Here is a 21,282-nt window from a genome sequence, read left to right as displayed (position 1 = left end):
CTGTTTCCATATAAGGGTGGCGTCGCAACCAGACTCTGGACTAGGCTTAGAACTGCCTTGGGGCAGATAGCCTAATATGAACCTATGAACCTATCTGACCATGTTGCATTATGTTCAGATGTGAACTACTTACTTCGGCCTCAACCAACTGCAGTAGTGTATTCCACAACATGGGTGTACATTGGCAAACACTACCGATGTGCCCAAGGCCATTTCTAATGGTTATTGGATAGTGTGTTTGTCCATCAACACATCATAAGTGCAGTTTGGCATGACATATGTCTTGTTTTGTATACTGTGCCTCTGTCTACCTGTGACACAACATTGATACCCAGGGTATACCTACCATCTCCCATCCACTCGTTAGGATCCCTGTTGAGTAGAATAAATGACTGACTCTATGGATAACCTGTACTGGTAGTTTACTCATGCGTGGTGGTGGCTTCTGTGTTATGGATAATGCAGTACAGCTTGTCCTATGTATGTCAGTGCTGGGGTTCAGGTCCCTCATGTGCATATCTCCTGCCATTCACATTGTACAAGGTGCGGCATGTGCATTGCTGACAGCTTGGACATGGCTTTCTACATCAGGCACAGCTTGTGTCTGGGTGGCCAGCATGGCAGTGTGTGTAACTGCATTCTGTTTAATCAGGCGACACATTACATGTGTTCCAGCTCTTTGATACTCCTGGTGAGGTACTGTTGTGGACTTTACAGTTGCTGAATCTATCTGCTGAGGTACACCACACAGGCGCTGTTGTGGTCATTTGTAATGCTGCTGAAAGATAACTGCAAAACCACAATGACCCCCCTTAGCTAGATGTCATAACCCTCATGATTAGGTTGGTATATGGATTGTTGCTGTTAACCCTACAGCCACATTTTGTCCAATGCAGGATATCTATCACCTTGTGTCCCCATTCTGGCATTACATGTTAGGAATGTCATGGGTCGACACCTATGTGGGAATTGGTGGTCACTTACTGGATTATCCACAGAGGCTGACTATACTGTTTTCACCATTTAACATGCTGACATGGCTATGGCACCAGCTGTCTGTTTCTATGTGGCCCTTTTATGGGATGCTTGTGTCAGCTGGTGTATCAGATATGTCAGGCGGCTTGTTGTCCTCTACAAACATGTTCCAGCACAGTCCTTACTTGTTGGCCTGTACCTATGGGGCATATATACCAGATGGTGAAGGTCCCAGGACCAAGCTTTGTGGGATGCCTGTTATATGTGGTTTGTAGTCTGACATGGCTGCTGCATGTCTGACCATGTCAGTTCTGTCGTTGGTCTGGTTTGCAACCCTCCCATGACATTGGGGTGTATATATCAGCTGGTGAGCAAATCTATCACGGAACACATAGGGTATTGTACAGAAGGCTTTGCAAGGTCCGGCAACACTGTGTGGACCACATTGCCCTCATCACTGACTTCAAGTACTGTTTCAACTGAGTCACACATGTTTAGGAGTGGGGTCTGCACTTTGTAAACCCACACTGGGTAGGGTCGGGTGTCAATAGATCCACAATATCATTATGTCTGTGGTACATGCTGGTCCTTTCCATAGCTGTGCAGACCAAACCTCTCATGATTCTGTGGTGGTTGTTTTTCCTATCCATTCAGGAGACACCTTTGTTGAGAACACCCACTGTTGTTGTACACTGCTCTTTGGGTGCATGCACCCTGTGGTAAGGGTGACATAATGTCAGGAAGGCGGCAGTCTGCTGGGGAAGGTATTTGGCATTATGGGGGGGGGTTTGCACTGCACATGTCAGGATGTCTGTTGGCCATACCTGTGTGTGTCTGGTATGTTGTTTGTAATATCGGTGTGATCCGGAGCATATCCAGGAATCAACAACATGCTTACTACCATCATTTGCAACAGCCTTGGGGTTATCTGTAGTGTCCTGTACAATCTGTATCATAATGGGTTCATACTAGGCTACCCCCCCTAGGGCATCTGTAAGCCTGCATGTCCATTTTGTTTGATGGATTCTGGGGAATTGTTTACACCTGTGTCAGTGCTAGTATGATACCAGGGTATAGTGACAAACAGCTCAAGCTGACTTCACACTTCTTCGGACTGAGATGGTATCCATTAAGCCCACTGGGCCAGTGGAAACCACAACACACAATGGTGACTCCTGCACAGACACTTTATGCGGACATCTCCGAGTAAGCATGGACCATGCAATCACAAATGAGAATGACACCTTCACCACCAGGAAAGTGGCCTGTCTGGTGGACCCCAGCCATAAACAACCTGTATAACAGATGAAGGATACTAATGCAAGACAGAGCTACATCTCCAGAATGTAAGGCAGCTGTGATCAGCAGTAGAAAGCTACATTCTCACATTTAGACACCCTTGTTCAACTTGGGGACATAAATCACCACAGACGATGAAGGTACGCACACTGCTTTCTACAGTTATGTCTGACGCCTGGGAACCCTCATATATGCTCAGATTTGGTACACAACAACTTTTATCCCAGGGGCCTGACAGATATTACTGACACCCTGGCAGACCAGTTCAGTGCAATGTACCCTCCCTCACCCCAAAGACATGATAGTTATCACAGCTGTATGTAACCTCACTGTCATCCTGGATGTCCATGTGAGAGCCGAGTCAGCAGAGACGAGTACACAGCATCAGGGACCTGATGGTATCCCGAGTAGCATGCTATGTGAACAACAGAAGGAGATAAACCTGGATATTCAGATCCTAATAAACCGTAGCCTTGCTGGGATCTGTACCTGGAACACTGGCGACGGCAACAGTGGTCCCCACTCCAAGGAATGCCTCCACAGACCCCTGGCAGCTACCACCACACAAGCTTAAACAGCCTTGTCTGCAAAGCTTGTGAAGGGCCGTATGGAGCTTCCACACAGACATTGTGTCCTACAGACCCTGATCACCCAATTCAGCTTTGTACAGTGCAGATCCTGCGTTTGCACCAAGTTGACTACTTTGAAACTGTCAGTAGAGCCGTTGATGAGGGCTACACAGTCCACACAACCTACCTGCGCCAAGGCCTTTGACAATACCCCACTCAGGCATCATAGACAAGCTCAACAGCTGAAATATAACACCATATGTCACAGCATAGGTTGCAAATGGCTCAGAAACAGAACCCATAATGTCAACATTGCAGGTGCCTTGTCAGGTTCAAAAGCCAGTCACAAGTGGTGTCCCACAAGGGTGTGTCCTGGGACCTCTCTTATTTGGTATTTACTTTTCAGATGTGAAAGCAAACATAGGAGGGTTGTGGCCGACAAAGTTTACAGATGACTGCAACCTGGGCACCATAGTGAATACATCAGCCAGCACACACATCCTACAGACTGCCGCCACACACAGATAGCTGGTGCTGGACTCATGCCTAAAACTGACTGCGACTGATGTGTAGCCATCCCTTTGGGAGGAACACAGTACCCACAGATCTGTACATGAACAGCAACCCAATGAGTACAGGAAACAAATCAGACAGCTGGGGACACATGTAGATAGTGACATCTCATTTGACACCCATGTTGCCAAAGTTGTTTGACATACTTTCTATCTTGGCCACCTTATCATGGAGGGTATTCCATCCAGACCATAGGAGGTCATTGTACCACTATACTTCCTTATCAGGCCAATGCTTGAATACAACGCCCCATTTCCAGGTATATGCCAACTACCTCAACCAGCACTTGCAGCAGCTGGAGAGACCCCACAAGTACCTTACCATGACGATCAGGATCTACAACACATGTCATATACTTCCAGAATAACTAAAAACAAGCTTTTTCAGTGTCATACCACACTGACGATGGGTGACCTATGCCTGACATACAAGACCATGTCCGATCAGGTTTGGTAGACATGCTCCACTGCAAGCAATCCACATCCACCAGAAACATGGAGCTAAAGATTTGAACCTCAGCACATACATGTATAGGACATGCTGAAGGGACAGAGTCTAACTCAGAGGCATCTCAAACTCTAGCAGAGTATCCCAAAGTTCATGTTAGACAGAGTACCTCACTGACTCTCTTCAAGAGACATCTGACAGCTGCATGTGGACAGGGGCACAGACTGACAGAGGCATAGTCACATTATTCAATTCATGTAAGGTGGTCATAATGTGTCACTACTAAGTCAGAGGCGCCAATATTTCGTGATCTATGCAGTACACATATTACCACTATGAGGTGGCAATAGCAATATTCATCAAGTGACACCTCACCTCTCATGGTTGGTGGCACACACGATGCATTGTGTACACACACACCATCCGGTGCAATTAACCGGCAAGACTCTGAAGTTTTGTAGCATGTTACAGAGCCATCCTCTGAAACTCAGGTACCTCACAGAGCTTTCATGAAAACAGTGGCGGGGATACATGTACCATGCAAACACCATCACTGGGTGATCCTAACTATCCAAATATAGACTGGGATCAGTACTACAGCCACAACACACTCTAGCCACAGGTTCACATAGTTCATACACTCACATGCCATGGAAGAACTAGTCACCATCCCAAGAGGAGACAACATAGTAGATCTCATCATCACAAACATGGGCTCACAATGTTCAACACCAGAGGTATACCCATCATTGGTGAGATCAGATCATGACCTACTCTCAGTGGAAGTCCACATCCCACCTCCACCCCAGATAGAAAAGACCACAGTGCAGAACCTCTCAAGCCGACTACACACTTAATGACTGTTGTGGTCTCTTTCAAAGCCCCCAAGCGAGCAGAGACCATAACCCAGACCACTGTATCACTTACAACAGCCTTCTAGCAGCACCTTCAAGACTGGATGGATGAGGCAATACCAAACAAAACACAGACTCGTACCAGAGGCAAGCGCCCAGTGTGGTGGACCTCAGCCATAAACAAGCACTACAACACAAGGAAGGAGGTACTACAAGATAGAGCGATATCCGTGGAAGGGTAGACACCCTGCTCAATATACTTCAAACACTGAATTCCCCCATCAAATCATCCAAGGTTAATATTGGTACTAAACCTACTAAGGGCTCACGGACAACAATGAGGCCTTTATAGACAAGATTACACCTGGGAGGAAACTCCCAGATATGCTCAGTAGGCTCAGAATGTTGTAAATATCACTGAACCTATAGACATTGCCAACATACTGGCTATTGACAGGTTCAGTGCAGATTGCCCCACCCACCCCTCCACCACAACTGGAGAGATATGTATGAAAAGAGGATTGTAGCCCCAAACATCTCAAATGCTCCAGGTGGGAACTGCTCATCCAAGGGAAAGGACGCAGCATCCATGGGACACAGATGGTGTCCCTGGTTTTGTGCTCCATGAACTCACTCAAGAATTCAAACTCAAGTATGATCAGGGCAGCTGTATGATCTTAGCCTCAAGTCAGGATATGTTCCAAGGAGTGGCACATGTCAATGGTGGACCCACTTACATGGGGGAATTATCCACCGACCACGAAACTACCATCCCATCAGCTTGACAAGCAGGGTCTGCTGTTATGGAGAAGATCATACGTGGAAGTCATAGATGAGACATAGGGGACTGCAGACATTAGATCCAACCCAGTTAGGCTTTGTTGAGGGCAGATCATGCCTTTTTAAACTTCTTAAGTTGACTGTTTCATGTAACAGACACCAAGGCCATTGACAAGGGCAAGGCACTCCACACAGCCTACCTTGACCTGGCAAGGCTTTCAAACACAATACCCCACCTGGGTATCATTGAAAACATCACCAGCTAAAATGTGAAACCCATACATCACAGGATGGTTCGGAAACCGCTACGTGACAGATCAGACAGGTTCAGACTTCCTGGTGCCATGTCAGCACTCCACAACTGTCACAAGTGGTGTCCCACAGGGCTCAGTCCTGGGCCCAATACTATTGCTCAAAGCATCTAGTTTTCAGAAGTACATGCTAACACAGCAGGATTATGGCTGAGAAAGTTAGAAGATGACTGCAGACTGGGAAACCATAGTTGGACACTCCATCTGACACAGACATCCTTCAGAAGGGTGTCATAGTCACGATAACTGGTGCCAGAGCCATGGCCTTGTACACACACTGAACAATGCATATTGCATCTTTGGGAAGAAACAAGGTTACCACTAGTTCCCATGTAGGTGGCAATCCTATAAGCACACAGGAGGTTATCAGGACCTGGGCACCCAGATTTGCTGAGAGTAACTTTTGTTTGGACACTCACGCTGCCAGGGTAGTTAGGTAGAACTTCTACATTGCCCACCTCATCATGCAGGATTCACATCTAGATCCAGGGAGGTCATTGTTCTGTACCCTGTACTTCCTTGCTCATTGGACCATTGATTGAGTGCAACGCCCCATACAGCATGTATATGACCGACACCTATATGGCAATTGGATGGGCCCACAGATTCCCTCGACAGGAGGAGAAAGGGTCTCAAACATATTTCTTATAGCTGCCCGACTGGAGGAATTCCAGCTTTGATTCCGTGACTTACCGCCTGCTCAGAGGCAGACCTGTGTGCCTGACATCCAGGCATGTCCAAAACCTGAGTTAATGTACACGTCACCTCAAGACCTGGTACATCCATCAGAACTACAGTGGCAGTGGAGATTTAAACCTCAACACAGATATTAATAGGATGCTGGAGGGACAGATTCTTCAACCAGGAGAGTCCCTATGCTGTGGAACAACATCCTGCAGCATGTGAGGCTGAGCAACCTCACTGGCTTTTGTTCAAGTGAAGGATCTTAATCAATGGATGGGAGATTGCAGGTATGCCCCAGGGATAACCTCAGTATCACTGCTTGTCAGAGGCACAGCAATATAATGGGCAAATTATCCGTCAGAGTGAAGGTGCGGCAGACTCCACGGGACTCTGGTCTAGCCTTATAACTGCCCTGTGTTGGCAGATAGCCTATTAAGTATGAACCTGTGAACCTGTGAACATAGGTTTCGGGGCAGTTGCTGCTATTAGGACAGTGGTCTGCAGCGTTGCTAGTAGTAGTCAGTTTCAGCCATTGGTGTTGACCATGGCTAATGCCATGTTGTTCTTGTTGTGTAGTAACAACAGGGTGTGTGGTTATCCATGCCATTTATTGGTAGTCACCCTCATTTTGTATCTTTGTTCCATGTTTTGCATGTACATCACTGTTACAGGTGTGACCCTGGTAGTGTCAGGGTGCTGATGCTGACCCTGTTTTTCTATTACAGCACTGATATGTGCATTCCTATACTGTGTGTGCATTTACACTGCACACATCTGCTGTTTATACCTTTGGCATTGCAGCATTACATCTAGGTTCCTATCCCTTGTGATAGCTATGAGGTGGGTTTGTGGCTTTTGTGGTTTGATTGGCAGGAGGGTGGATGTTAGTCATGGTCCTCAGGTGTGCCTTATGATACATGGTATTACATTACTTAACATGGCATTCATGTACCTCGGATGGTGCTGCAGGGCTGCTCTGTCGGATGCACACACATTACACTCCTGTACATTTGGGAAGCAGGCTAAATTGTTAGGCATCCCTGTTACTGTATGAGTGAGTCAGAGTGGTATCAGTCCAGTGTTCCTACTGACCAAGCTTATATGTGCTATAAGGTTGCCTCTTTGCTGGTGGCCAGGGCATACTGGGCACGCCTCCCTTCTGCCTACTGGGACAAGGTGTCAGGTTGTTCCTCCTCCAAGTCACCCCCTGCCTGTGGTGGCCTTGGCAATGGTGGGGATGTTTTGCCCAGCCCTGTGCTGGTCCTGCTGCAGCCTGTTTCCGCGAGATCATATTGGCGTAGCATAGCACATATCATGGATCATTTGGGTACATGTAGTTGGTGTGTACCGCAAAGCTCCACCAGACGTGTCCAGACACCGGAACCGTGACTTGAGCAGCCCAAACACACCCTCCATGATATTGCGTGTTTGTGCGTGGTATGCCTTCCCATTATGGCGTTTGCTCGGGTGTGCATTTCTGATGGGTGTCATCAGCCACGGCTGGGTGTGCATAACCAGCATCCCCACTAGGGTGTCCGTGGGAAGTCCCCATTGGCAAATGATTGGTGGTACAGCTGCGTCAGATGCCAGATGTGGGAATCGTGGTAGCTACCAGGCAGCCAGCACACACATTCATTATTATGCCCTGGGCAGCCAGCACCTGCGACCTGGCAGTTGATGGAGGTATCCCTATGCGGTTAATGTAGACTCTACCCCGCCCACTCAGCTGGGTGCCTTGATCGTGCGAGTGTGCGGGCAGCAGTCTATTGCACCCAGCACCTCAGGGTATCCCGCTATTTGCTGGAAGAGACGATATTGCTGGCCAAGGCAACCTCACGGTACTAGGACATATATATGATCACTGGACATGTGGTGACATGGCATCCAGGAACTGGTGCAGACTACCCTGGAGGCTGATGCCTGTGATATCCCCATCATATCGCCAGTTGGTCTCTGAAAGGTACCTGTTGCTAGTATTCTTAGGCCAGCACATACCTTGGTTTCCACTGGATGGGTTTCCCTCTGCGGTTCTGTGTGTGAGGTACGTGGCCTGCACAGCGCTCAACAATCCATGCTGCAGGAGCTCTCTGTCCACTCCTATAGCGCCCACTATCTCCAGCCTATGTAACCCTGGTAGGTGACCCTGGGCCTGTATACTCTTCTCCTTCTCCTCACTCCTGGGTTGTCTGTCAGCATCTGCATTATCACCACCTCGCAATTCGCCTATGTCTGATTTATAATAGCTATGGCAGCCCCGCCAGTGCATTTCTGCTCTGGAGTTCTGGCTTTTTTCAGGTTTCAACTCTGTTAGCTTAGTTTCTGGCAGTATCTCTTGTGAGAAACAGCCTCCACTGCTCTTTGTTGTGTTTTATCTGCTGGGTTGGGCTTCTAGTCTGCCTGTGTGTAATTGCCTGCTTCTAAATTGTTTCCACCAATTAACTTTAGTAGTATCTTCTGGCAGTTTCTGTATTTTGGTTGTTGTTTCTATTTCCTCTCTGTTTCTGAGGGGGCAATGTGCACACGGCTTAAACATACGCTCTCCACAGTAACTTAAACGCTGCGGTACACATCCCCTACACGGTGTTATCACAAGCGCCGTTATTGGCCATCCTTACACGGGTGTTAGCAGGGCTGATTCATGCGTTAAACGCCACAAGACACCGCCTTCACACACGCAGCATCGCCTGCGCCAAAACCGTTGTAAACAGTTTGCAACACGCCCCCACATGTTGAACCTGCCTTACACGCTTTGCCACAAGACACAGATGCAACGTATCAAGAAACTTAGGAGTGTAGGGATAGCGATGCCTCAATTTCTTGACATTCCCAGGTTCTGTTACACACCTCCCTCCCTGATGTTCTGTCTGTCATCTCTTACCTTACATTGCCTCCAATCTGGTACTTCTTTCTATCGCCTTCCCCCCATGATGTCACCTACTCTTACCTGTTCCTCCCTTCTTCTAACTCTTACACGACTCAGAAAGTGCTCATTACTTATGTGGCAGGTGTGATTCAGTATTGTAAGCCTCATTTTACATAGGATTGCCTAGTAATGCTTAGTTACATATCTCCACAATGGAGCTTCCCCCCCTTGACAACTAACCAAACGGAGGCCATATTGTTTTTGCTCTGCAAGTCCCTCCATTGACTTTCATGTAATATACATAAATCCCACAATTGTGGGCTTATAAGCTCGGTTTCAGTTTTAGGTAAAGCACCCGCTTTGCGCCGGTGTGCGCTTACAGTTGCAACACATACATCTGCCGGAAAAAAAAAAAGTGAGTATAACTTTTTTGGTAATGACGCGCATGCCAATGGCCACATATTTGAACCATTGGCATGCTTAATATAACAAATGCACTTTTATTTGCAGATGACATAGGTTTTAATGACGGAGAAATGTACTCTCCAGTTGTCAGCCTGAGTACATTTCTGAAGCTAACAACACGTCCTGTTATAACGGACTGGTTTGGGCTTAGGATTATTATATACCGCCATTTTGCATATCTTGGAGCCGCAAATGAGGTATTGAGCATTTCACACTTCTTCTCGTTCTGAGATGGTATCCATTAAGCCCACTGGGCCAGTGGAAACTACAACACACAATGGTGACTCCTGCACAGACACTTTATCGGACATCTCCGAGTAAGCATGGACCATGCAATCACAAATGAGAATGACACCTTCACCACCAACGGAAAGTGGCCTGCCTGCTGGTACCCCCCCATAAACAACCTGTATAACAGATGAAGGATACTAATGCAAGACAGAGCTACATCTCCAGAATGTAAGGCAGCTGTGATCAGCAGTAGTGAAAGCTACATTCTCACATAAAGACACCCAAGTTCAACTTGGGGACATAAATCACCACAGCCGATGAAGGTAACCACACTGCTTTCTTCAGTTATGTCTGACGCCTGGGTGGGAACCCTCATATATGCTCAGATTTGGTACACAACAACTTATATCCCAGGGACCTGACAGATATTACTGACACCCTGGCAGACCAGTTCAGTGCAATGTACCCCCTCCCTCACCCCAAGACATGATAGTTATCACAGCTGTATGTAACCTCACTGTCATCCTGGATGTCCATGTGAGAGCCGCAGTCAGCAGAGAGACGCAGTACACAGCATCAATGGGACCTGATGGTATCCCCAGTTGCATGCTATGTGAACTACAGATGGAGATAAACCTGTATATGCAGATCCTATTTAACCTTAGCCTTGCTACAGGATCTGTACCTGAACACTGGCGGCAACAGTGGTCCCACTCCACAAAGGAGATGCCTCCACAGACCCTGGCAGCTACCACCACACAAGCTTAAACAGCCTTGTCTGCAAAGCTTTGTGAAGGGTCATTATGGAGCTTCCACACAGAGACATTGGTGTCCTACAGACCCTTGATCACACCCAATTCAGCTTTGTACAGTGCAGATCCTGCGTTTTGCACCAAGTTGACTACTTTGAAACTGTCAGTAGAGCCGTTGATGAGGGCTACACAGTCCACACAACCTACCTGGGCTTGGCTAAGGCCTTTGACACAATACCCCACTCAGGCATCATAGACAAGCTCAACAGCTGAAATATAACACCATATGTCACAGCATAGGTTGCAAAATGGCTCAGAAACAGAACCCATAATGTCAACATTGCAGGTGCCTTGTCAGGTTCAAAGCCAGTCACAAGTGGTGTCCCACAAGGTTGTGTCCTGGGACCTCTCTTATTTGGTATTTACTTTTCAGATGTGAAAGCAAACATAGGAGGGTTGTGGCCGACAAAGTTTACAGATGACTGCAACCTGGGCACCATAGTGAATACATCAGCCAGCACACACACATCCTACAGACTGCCGTCCCACTGACAGATAGCTGGTGCTGGACTCATGGCCTAAAACTGACTGCGACTGATGTGTAGCCATCCCCTTTGGGAGGAACACAGTACCCACAGATCTGTACATGCACAGCAACCCAGTGAGTACAGGAGACAAATCATACAGCTGGGGACACATGTAGATAGTGACATCTCATTTTGACACCCATGTTGCCAAAGTTGTTTGACATACTTTCTATCTTGGCCACCTTATCATGGAGGGTATTCCATCCAGACCATAGGAGGTCATTGTACCACTATACTTCTCCCTTATCAGGCCAATGCTTGAATACAACAGCCCATTTGGTATGTACCTCAACCAGCACTTGCAGCAGCTGGAGAGACCCCACAAGTACCTTACCATGACGATCGGGGATCTACAACACATGTCATATACTTCCAGAATAACTAAAAACAAGCTTTTTTCAGTGTCACACCACATGCATTACAAGTGACCTATGCCTGACATACAAGACCATGTCCGATCAGGATTTGGTAGACATGCTCCACTGCAAGCAATCCACATCCACCAGAAACATGGGAGCTAAAGATTTGAACCTCAGCACATACATGTATAGGACATGCTGAAGGGACAGAGTCATAACTCAGAGGCATCTCAAACTCTAGCAGAGTATCCCAGTTCATGTTAGACAGAGTACCTCACTGACTCTCTTCAAGAGACATCTGGACAGCTGCATGTGGACAGGGGCACAGACTGGACAGAGGCATAGTCACATTATTCAATTATGTAAGGTGGTCATAATGTGTCACTACTAAGTCAGAGGCACAATATTTCGTATCTATGCAGTACACATATTACCACTATGAGGGGTGGCAATAGCAATATTCATCAAGGACACCCTCACCTCATGGTTGGTGGCAACACACGATGCATTGTACACCATCCAGGTGCAATTAACCATAGGCAAGACTGCTCTGAAGTTTGTAGCATGTTACAGGCCATCCTCTGAAACTCAGGTACCTCACAGAGCTTTCATGAAAACAGTGGCGGGGATACATGTACCTGCAAACACCATCACACTGGGTGATCCCAACTATCCAAATATAGACTGGGATCAGTACTACAGCCACAACACTCTAGCCACAGGTTCCTACAGTTCATACACTCACATGCCATGGAAGAACTAGTCACCATCCCCACAAGAGGAGACAACATAGTAGATCTCATCATCACAAACATGGGCTCACAATGTTCAACACCAGAGGTATACCCATCATTGGTGAGATCAGATCATGACCTACTCTCAGTGGAAGTCCACATCCCACCTCCACCCCAGATAGAAAAGACCACAGTGCAGAACCTCTCAGAAGCCGACTACACACTTCTAATGACTGTTGTGGTCTCTTTCAAAGCCCCAAGCCAGCAGACACCATTACCCAAGCCACTGTATCACTTACAACTGCCTTCTACCAGCACCTTCAAGACTGCATGGATGAGGCAATCCCAAACAAAACACAGACTCGTTGTACCAGAGGCAAGCGTCCAGTGTGGTGGACCTCAGCCATAAACAAGCACTACAACACAAGGAAGGAGGTACTACAAGATAGAGCGATATCCGTGGAAGGTAGACACCCCTGCTCAATATAGGTGAAACACTGAGTTCCCCCATGAAATCATCCAAGGCGAATATTGGGAGTAAACCCACTAAGGGCTCACGGGACAACAATGAGGCCTTTTATAGATTCGTTACACACCTGGGAGGAAACTCCCAGATATGCTCAGAATAGGCTCAGAATGCTGTAAATATCACTGAACCTATAGACATTGCCAACATACTGGCTGACAGGTTCAGTGCAGATTGCTCCACCCCTCCACCACAACTGAAGAGATATGTATGAAAGAGGATTGTAGACCCACAAACATCTCAAATGCTCAGGTGGGAACTGCTCTATCCAAGGGAAAGGACGCAGCATCCATGGGACCAGATGGTGTCCCTGGTTTTGTGCTCCATGAACTCACTCAAGAATTCAACCCAGTCAGGGCAGCTGTATGATCTTAGCCTCAAGTCAGGATATGTTCCCAAGGAGTGGCATATGTCAATGGTGGACCCACTTCACATGGGGGTGCCTCCACCGACCACGAATACTACCATCCCATCAGCTTGACAAGCAGGGTCTGCTAAGCTATGGAGAAGATCATAATGGAAGTCATAGATGAGGACATAGGGGACTTGCAGACATTAGATCCAACCCAGTTAGGCTTTGTTGAGGGCAGATCATGCCTTTTAAACTTGGTTGACTGTTTCATAACAGACACCAAGGCCATTGACAAGGGCAAGGCACTCCACACAGCCTACCTTGACCTGGCAAAGGCTTTCAACACAATACCCCACTTGGGTATCATTGAAAACATCACCAGCTAAAATGTGAACCCATACATCACAGGATGGGTTGCAAACCGCTTCAATGACAGAACAGACAGGTTCAGACTTGCTGGTGCCATGTCACACTCCACAACTGTCACAAGTGGTGTCCCACAGGGCTCAGTCCTGGGCCCACTATTGCTCAGCATCTACTTTTCAGAAGTACAAGCAAACACAGCAGGATTATGGCTGACAAAGTTTGAAGATGACTGCAGACTGGGAACCATAGTTGGACACCCATCTGACACAGACATCCTTCAGAAGGGTGTCATAGTCACGGATAACTGGTGCCAGAGCCATGGCCTTACATTACACACTGAACAATGCATAGCCGTACCCTTTGGGAAGAACAAGGTTACCACTAGTTCCCATGTAGGTGGCAATCCTCTAAGCACACAGGAGGTTATCAGGGACCTGGGCACCCAGGTTGAGAGTAACCTTTGTTTGACACTCACGTTGCCAGGGTAGTTAGGTAGAACTTCTACATTGCCCACCTCATCATGCAGGGATTCACATCTAGATCGGAGGTCATTGTTCCCCTGTACTCTTCACTCATTGGACCATTGATTGAGTGCAATGCCCCATACAGCATGTATATGACCCGACACCTATGGCAATTGGATGGGCCACAGATTCCTCGACAGGAGGAGAAAGGGTCTCAAACATATTTCTTATGCTGCCCGACTGGAGGAATTCCAGCTTGATTCCGTGACTTACCGTCTGCTCAGAGGTGACCTGTGCCTGACATCCAAGGCCATGTCCAAACCTGAGTTAATGTACACGCTTCACCTCAAGACCTGTACATCCATCAGAACTACAGTGGCAGGAGATTTAAACCTCAACACAGATATTAATAGGATGTGCTGGAGGGACAGATTCTTCAACCAGAGAGTCCCTATGCTGTGGAACAACATCCTGGTACATGTGAGGCTGAGTACCTCACTGGCTTTGTTCAAGTGAGATCTTAATCAATGGATGGGAGATTGCAGGTATGCCCCAGGGATAACCTCAGTATCACTGCTTGTCAGAGGCACAGCAATATAATGGGCAAATTATCCGTCAGAGTGAAGGTGCGGCAGACTCCACGGAACTCTGGTCTAGGCTTATAAATGCCCTAGGGCAGCCTAGTATGAACCTGTGAACCTGTGAACATAGGCCTGGGGCAGTTGCTGCTATTAGGACAGTGGTCTGCAGCAAGCTATATAGTAGTAGTCAGTTTTAGCCATTGGTGTTTGACCATGGCTAATGCATGTTGCTTCTTGTTGTGGTAACAACAGGGTGTGTGGTTATCCATGCCATTTATTGGTAGTCACCCTCATTTTGTATCTTGTTCCATGTTTTGCACATGTACATCACTGTATGAGGTGTGACCCTGGTAGTGTCAGGGTGCTGATGTGCGCTTTGACCCTGTTTTCTATTACAGCACTGATATGTGCATTCCCTATACTGTGTGCATTTACACTGCACACATCTTGCTGTTTATACCTTTGGCATTGGGTAGCATTACATCTAGGTTCCTATCCCTTGTGATAGCTATGAGGTGGGTTTGTGTTTTGTGGTTTATGATTGGTGAGGGTGGATGTTAGTCATGGTCCTCAGGTGTGCATATGATACATGGTATTACATTACTTAACACATGGCATTCATACCTCGGATGGTGCTGCAGGGCTGCCTCTGTCGGATGCACATACTACACTCCCTGTACATTTGGAAGCAGGTTGTGTCATGTTAGGCATCCCTGTTACTGTATGAGTGAGTCAGGGTGGGTATCAGTCCCGGTGTTCCTACTGACCAAGCATATGTGCTATCGTTGCCTCTTTGCCAAGGCCAGGGCATACTGGGCACGCCTCCTTCTGCCTACTGGGACAAGGTCAGGTTGTTCCTCCTCCAAGTCACCCCCTGCCTGTGGTGGCCTTGGCAATGGTGGGGGGATGTTTGCCCAGCCCTGTGCTGGTCCTGCTGCAGCTGTTTCCATGGGATCATATTATGTAGCATAGCACATATCATGATCATTTGGGTACATGTAGTTGGTGTGTACTGCAAAGCTCCACCAGACCAGGCGTGTCCAGACACGGCAACCGTGACTTGAGCAGCCCAAACATACGCTCTATGATATTGAGTCTTTGTGCGTGTCCCTGATTATGGCGTTCCTGTTCGGTGTGTGTGCATTTCTGATGGGTGTCATCAGCCACGGCTCAAGTGCATAACCAGCATCCCCCACTAGGTGTCCATGTGGGAAGTCCCCATTGGCAAATGATTGGTACAGCTGCGTCAGATGCCAGATGTGGGAATCGTGGTAGCTACCAGGGCAGCCAGCACACACATTCATTATTATGCCCTGGGCATCGCACGACCTGGCAGTTGATGGAGGGGTATCCCTTGCGGTTAATGTAGACTCTACCCCGCTCACCAGCTGGTGCCTTGATGCGTATGTGCGTGCAGTCTATTGCACCCAGCACCTCAGGGTATCCGGCTATTTGCTGGAAGGGACGCATATTGCTGGCCACAACCTCCACGGTCACTAGGGACATATATATGATCACTGACATGTGGTGACATGGCATCCAGGAACTGGTGCAGTACCCTGGAGGCTGATGCCTGTGATATCCCCATCATATCGCCAGTTGGTCTCTGAAAGGTACCTGTTGCTAGTATTCTTAGGCCAGCACATACCTTGGTTTCCACTGGGATGGGTTCCCCTCTGTTGGTTCTGTGTGTGAGGCGTGGCCTGCACAGCTCAACAATCTGCTGCAGGAGCTCTCTGTCCACTCTATAGCGCTCTACTATCTCCAGCTCATGTAACCCATGGTAGGTGACCCTAGGCCTGTATACTCTTCTCCTTCTCCTCACTCTGGGTTGTCTGTCAGCATCTGCATTATCACCACCCTCGCAATTCCTAGGTCTGATTATAACAGCTATGGCAGCCCCTAGCATTTCTGCTCTGAGTTCTGCTTTTTTCAGGTTTCAACTCTGATAGCTTAGTTTCTGGCAGTATCTCTTGTGAGAAACAGCCTGCACTGCTCTTTGTTGTGTTTTAAGTGCTGGGTTGGGCTTCTAGTCTGCCTGTGTAATTGCCTGCTTCTAATTGTTTCCACCAATTAACTTTAGTAGTATCTTCTGGCAGTTTCGCTGTATTTTGGTTGTTTCCTATTTGCTCTCTGTTTCCTGAGGGGAGCAATGTGCACCGGCTTAAACACGCTCACAGTAACTTAAACGCTGTACACATCCCTACTACGGTGTTACACGCACACATCCTTACGGTGTTAGCTAGGCTGATTCATGCTAAACGCGCACACCGCCTTACACACGTGCACGCCAGCAAACCGTTGTAAACAGTTTGCAACACGCTCCCACATGTTGAACCTGCCTTACACGCTGCAGCGCGCATGCACGTATTTCAAGAAACTTAGAGTGTAGGGATAGCGTATGCCCTCAATTTCTTGACATTCCCAGTGTTCTGTTGGGACACACCTCCCTCCCTGATGTCTGTCTGTCATCTCTTACCTTACATTGCCCTCCAATCTGGTACATTTCTTTCTATCCTTCCCCCATGATGTCACCTACCTCTTACTCTGTTCCTCCCCTTCTCTAACTCTTACGACTCAGAAAGTGCTCATTACTTATGTGGCAGTGTGATTCAGTATTGTAAGCCTCATTTACATAGGATTGCCTAGTAATGCTTAGTTACATATCTTACACGGAGCTTCCCCTTGACAACCACTAAACGGAGGCCATATTGTTTTGCTCTGCAAGTCCCTCCATTGACTTTCATGTAATACATAAATCCCACAATTGTGGGCTTATAAGCTCGGTTTTCAGTTTTAGGTAGCGCACCCGTTTGGCGCTGGTGTGCTTCTGTTAAACACATACATCCGTGAAAAAAAAAAGTTATATAACTTTTTTTGCAACACTTTCATGCCAATGGCCACATATTTGGCCATTGGCATGCTTAATATAACAAATGCACCCTTTATTTGGAGCTGACATAGCTCCGTTTTAATTTTGCAGAAATGTACTCAGTTGTCAGCTGAGTACATTTCTGCAACTAACACCGTTACGCGGACTGGTTTGAGCCGTGGATCGCTCACATACCTCATTTGCATATCTTGGAGCTGCAAATGAGGTATTGAGCATTTCCACGCCCACTCCGTGTAAGAGACGTGTTAGCTGTCTCTTACACGGAGATTTGGGCTGTTGCTGAATCAGGAGGCTTACACGGAGGCTTACACTACTCTTGAACTCCGTGTAAGCCTTCCTGAATCTGGCCCTCATCAGTGTCTTGTAGAGATGAATTTAGGAGGGGGGTCTTCATACTGAAATAAGGTCACCTACACAGTTTGCTAAAGCAACAGCAAACATGGCAGAACCTGGGAAAAGCACAGTAATCCAATCTGTTGCTGCTGTTGAGACATACCAGAGCCTCAGACTCCAATCATAAATTCCGTTTCTCAAATAAAAACAAAATGTGTCTGCACATTAACTTGGATATTGTTTTACCCAAACTTCAGTAATACAGTGCCTGCAATAAGGTAGCATAATCCCACAGTGACAATGTATGATTTTGGAGTGTACTCTTAACAAGTAGTTATACTTTCCTGCTGTACTCATTGAAACTCATTGGTTATACAAATGTCATATTCAAAAAATAAGGTACCTTGCCAGAAACCTGCAACAATTGGAGAGACCACAGAGGTTTGTCACCAAGAAATTACAGGATACTCAAAACAAGGCTTATACTGAAAGACTGATAGCTCTGTCACTGTATTCTGTCCCCTACAGGTTGCTAAGGGGTGACCTGTGCCTGACTATGAAGGCAGTCTCTGACCCGGCCCTGATGGAAATGTTACACATTCGCAAATCAAACTGCAGGAGAGTCACTCACTCTAGGGATCTTTACCTAGCCTCTGACATGAGCAGGTCACACTGGAGAGATAGATACATCTCCCAGAGACTGCCACTTCTCTGGAACAAGCTTCCATTTCACATGAAACAGAGCCCCTCCCCGACTTTCTTCAAACGCAACCTAGATCAATGGATGGGTGACCGCAAATTCACACCTGGGGTGGTGCCCATTCCATCTTGGATAGAGGACGTCAGTATTAACTACCATAGAACCTTACCTCTGCAAGTTTCACTCACCTAACCACAGACAATTGAGGCAACCCAGGATAAATATGACTAGGCTTTAAAGGGGTCTAGAGCTGTTAGTCTAGTAACCTCCAATGAATCTATGAACAAAACAATCTCCTTTGAAATAAAGGTAAATCTAGTCCGCCCATGTAAACCCAAAAACTTTAAGAACTTACCTAAGGTAAATTACCCCCTATTAATGGATGGCATAGCTAGTTTCCAAGCCCCCTCAAATTCAGAAAACACAGAAACCTATACAGAGGTGTACACAAAAGTTCTGTATTACCATATAAGCAACTACACAGGAACAGACTGAAATAATCCCAAATCAACCTGCAAAAAGAAGTTATCCTGGTGGACTCCTGGTATTAATAGGTTGCACAACACAAGAAAAATAAATCCTGTTAAGAAGTAAGAAGGAATGTGCACAGCAGAGCAAAATGTCCATCATTAGTCTAAACAAATGATTCAAGTTTCTGAAAGCAGACTGAGATAAAAATAGTTTCCAAAGCTAAGAATAACCATAATGCATTTTTCAGTCATGCCTGCAGTCCTAAGGGCAACACTCAAACAATATGCAGAATTAGTTGTAGATGACATCACCTATACTCAGATGGAAGATATAGCAAATTTGCTGGCTGAGAAATTCATCTCAGATTTCAGCTCCCCATCCCTTCCAGTTCTCTACAAGAAATACCTTCCACTTTACCACAAATTATCACCAAAGAATACGCTGCCACTGCACTCTCTAAAGGTAAAAACACGGCCTCAGTGGGGCCTGACAGTATACCAGATTGCCTCTTAAACAACTTAAATCAGGAATTATCAGGCCCATTAGGATTTCTATTTAACTACAGTCTCTGAAATGGCTTTGTCCCAATAGAGTGGAAGACAGCAGCAGTTCTCTCTCTGCATAAAGGGGATCATCTACTGGCATGGGAAATTACAGACCCATAACTTTCACTGCTCTTATATGCAAGGCCATGGAAAGAATAATCATGGACTTGATAATGACATGAGAAACCTCCAAACACCGGGTCTGACCCAGTTCAGCTTTGTCGAGGGCAGGTCATGTCTACTGAATCTGCTGGATTTCTTTGAGAAAGTCACTAAGGCCATGGATGAGAGTAAAACAGTACATACCACCTACCTCAACCAGGCCAAGGCATTTGACACAGTTCTCTACTCAGGTATTATGAATAAATTCACAAAACTGGGCATAAATCCCTACATCACCCGATGGATAGTCAATTGTCTCATGCACAGGACACATGTGGTTAATGTTGATGAATCCAGATCCAGCAAGAGGCCAGTTACTAGTGGTGTGCCACAGAGTTAAGTTCTGGGACCACGTCTGTACAGAATATGTTTGCCAATGACTGCAAGCTGGGGGCAATCACTGAATCCCCAAATGATGTAGATATCCTTCAGGATGGTCTAGATCAGACAAATGATAAGTGCTAGAACCATGGCCTAAAACTAAACATGAATAAATGCGTAATCTTACCTTTTAGGAAGTCAAATACCCCTGAAAATTACAAAATCAATAGCACACTCCTAAGACTAGACTCAGGGGTGAGAGATCTAGGTACACAAATAGATATAGTGGCCTGAACTTTGACCAATAGGTGTCTATATTAGTGATTAAGTATTTCTATGTGGCATAACTTTTAAGCAAATGTATAGCATCCAGATCGAAGGAAATTAAAGTACTGCTCTGCTCATCCCTCATCAGACCACTAATCAAGTACAATGTGACCTTTTGCATTTACTTGACTAAGCACATACAGCACCTGAAACAACCTCGGAGGTTCCTCATAAAGAAATTCCAGGACATAAACAACATGTCCTATGGGGATAGACTAAAAGCCCTATTCCTTTACTCTGTCTCCTACAAACTATTAAGGTGTGACCTATGCCTGATCTGCAAGGCACATACAAATCTAGTCCTGATGGAGCTGCTACACATCTGCAAGTCAAAATGCATGAGGGTCACCCAATCTAGGGAACTAAACTTGGTCAGACACTCATGGTGGAGAGACAGATATGTGAGATTAACCCTTCTTTAAAGAGGGTTCCTATTCACATTATGCAGAGCCCTTCCCTGGCCCTTTTTGAAACAGTTTGGCTCAATGGATGGAGAATGACAAATTCACACCTGGAGTAGTGCCCATGTCCCTTATGGACAAGGGCAATCTGTAAGATACTCAAGGCATAGGTACAAATCCATGCCATTCTGTTGCCCCTAGGGGCCATATATTGGGTAAAACTGGCTTATATTGGCTAGGCTTCTAAGAGCTGTTAAGATGTTAGCCTAGTAATCTCCTATGAAGATATGAATAGACAAACTATATTAATCTAAATTCATTTTTAAATGAAATATTTCTCTTCAGTATGTCATGTGT

General features: G+C 46.5%; 1 protein-coding gene across 3 annotated transcripts in view; it reads right to left on the bottom strand.

Annotated features, from left to right (window-relative positions):
* CLSTN3 (calsyntenin 3) overlaps positions 1-21,282 on the bottom strand; it is a 1,069,180-nt gene that overhangs the window by 191,183 nt on the left and 856,715 nt on the right. The gene's annotated exons all lie outside the window — the stretch shown is intronic.

Source organism: Protopterus annectens, chromosome 8.part0 (genome assembly GCF_019279795.1).
Source record: "Protopterus annectens isolate FY-2018-M chromosome 8.part0, PAN1.0, whole genome shotgun sequence".
NCBI lineage: Eukaryota > Metazoa > Chordata > Ceratodontiformes > Protopteridae > Protopterus > Protopterus annectens.
The sequence above is the reverse complement of the archived record's forward strand: the minus strand, read 5'-3'. Positions and strand labels throughout refer to the sequence as shown.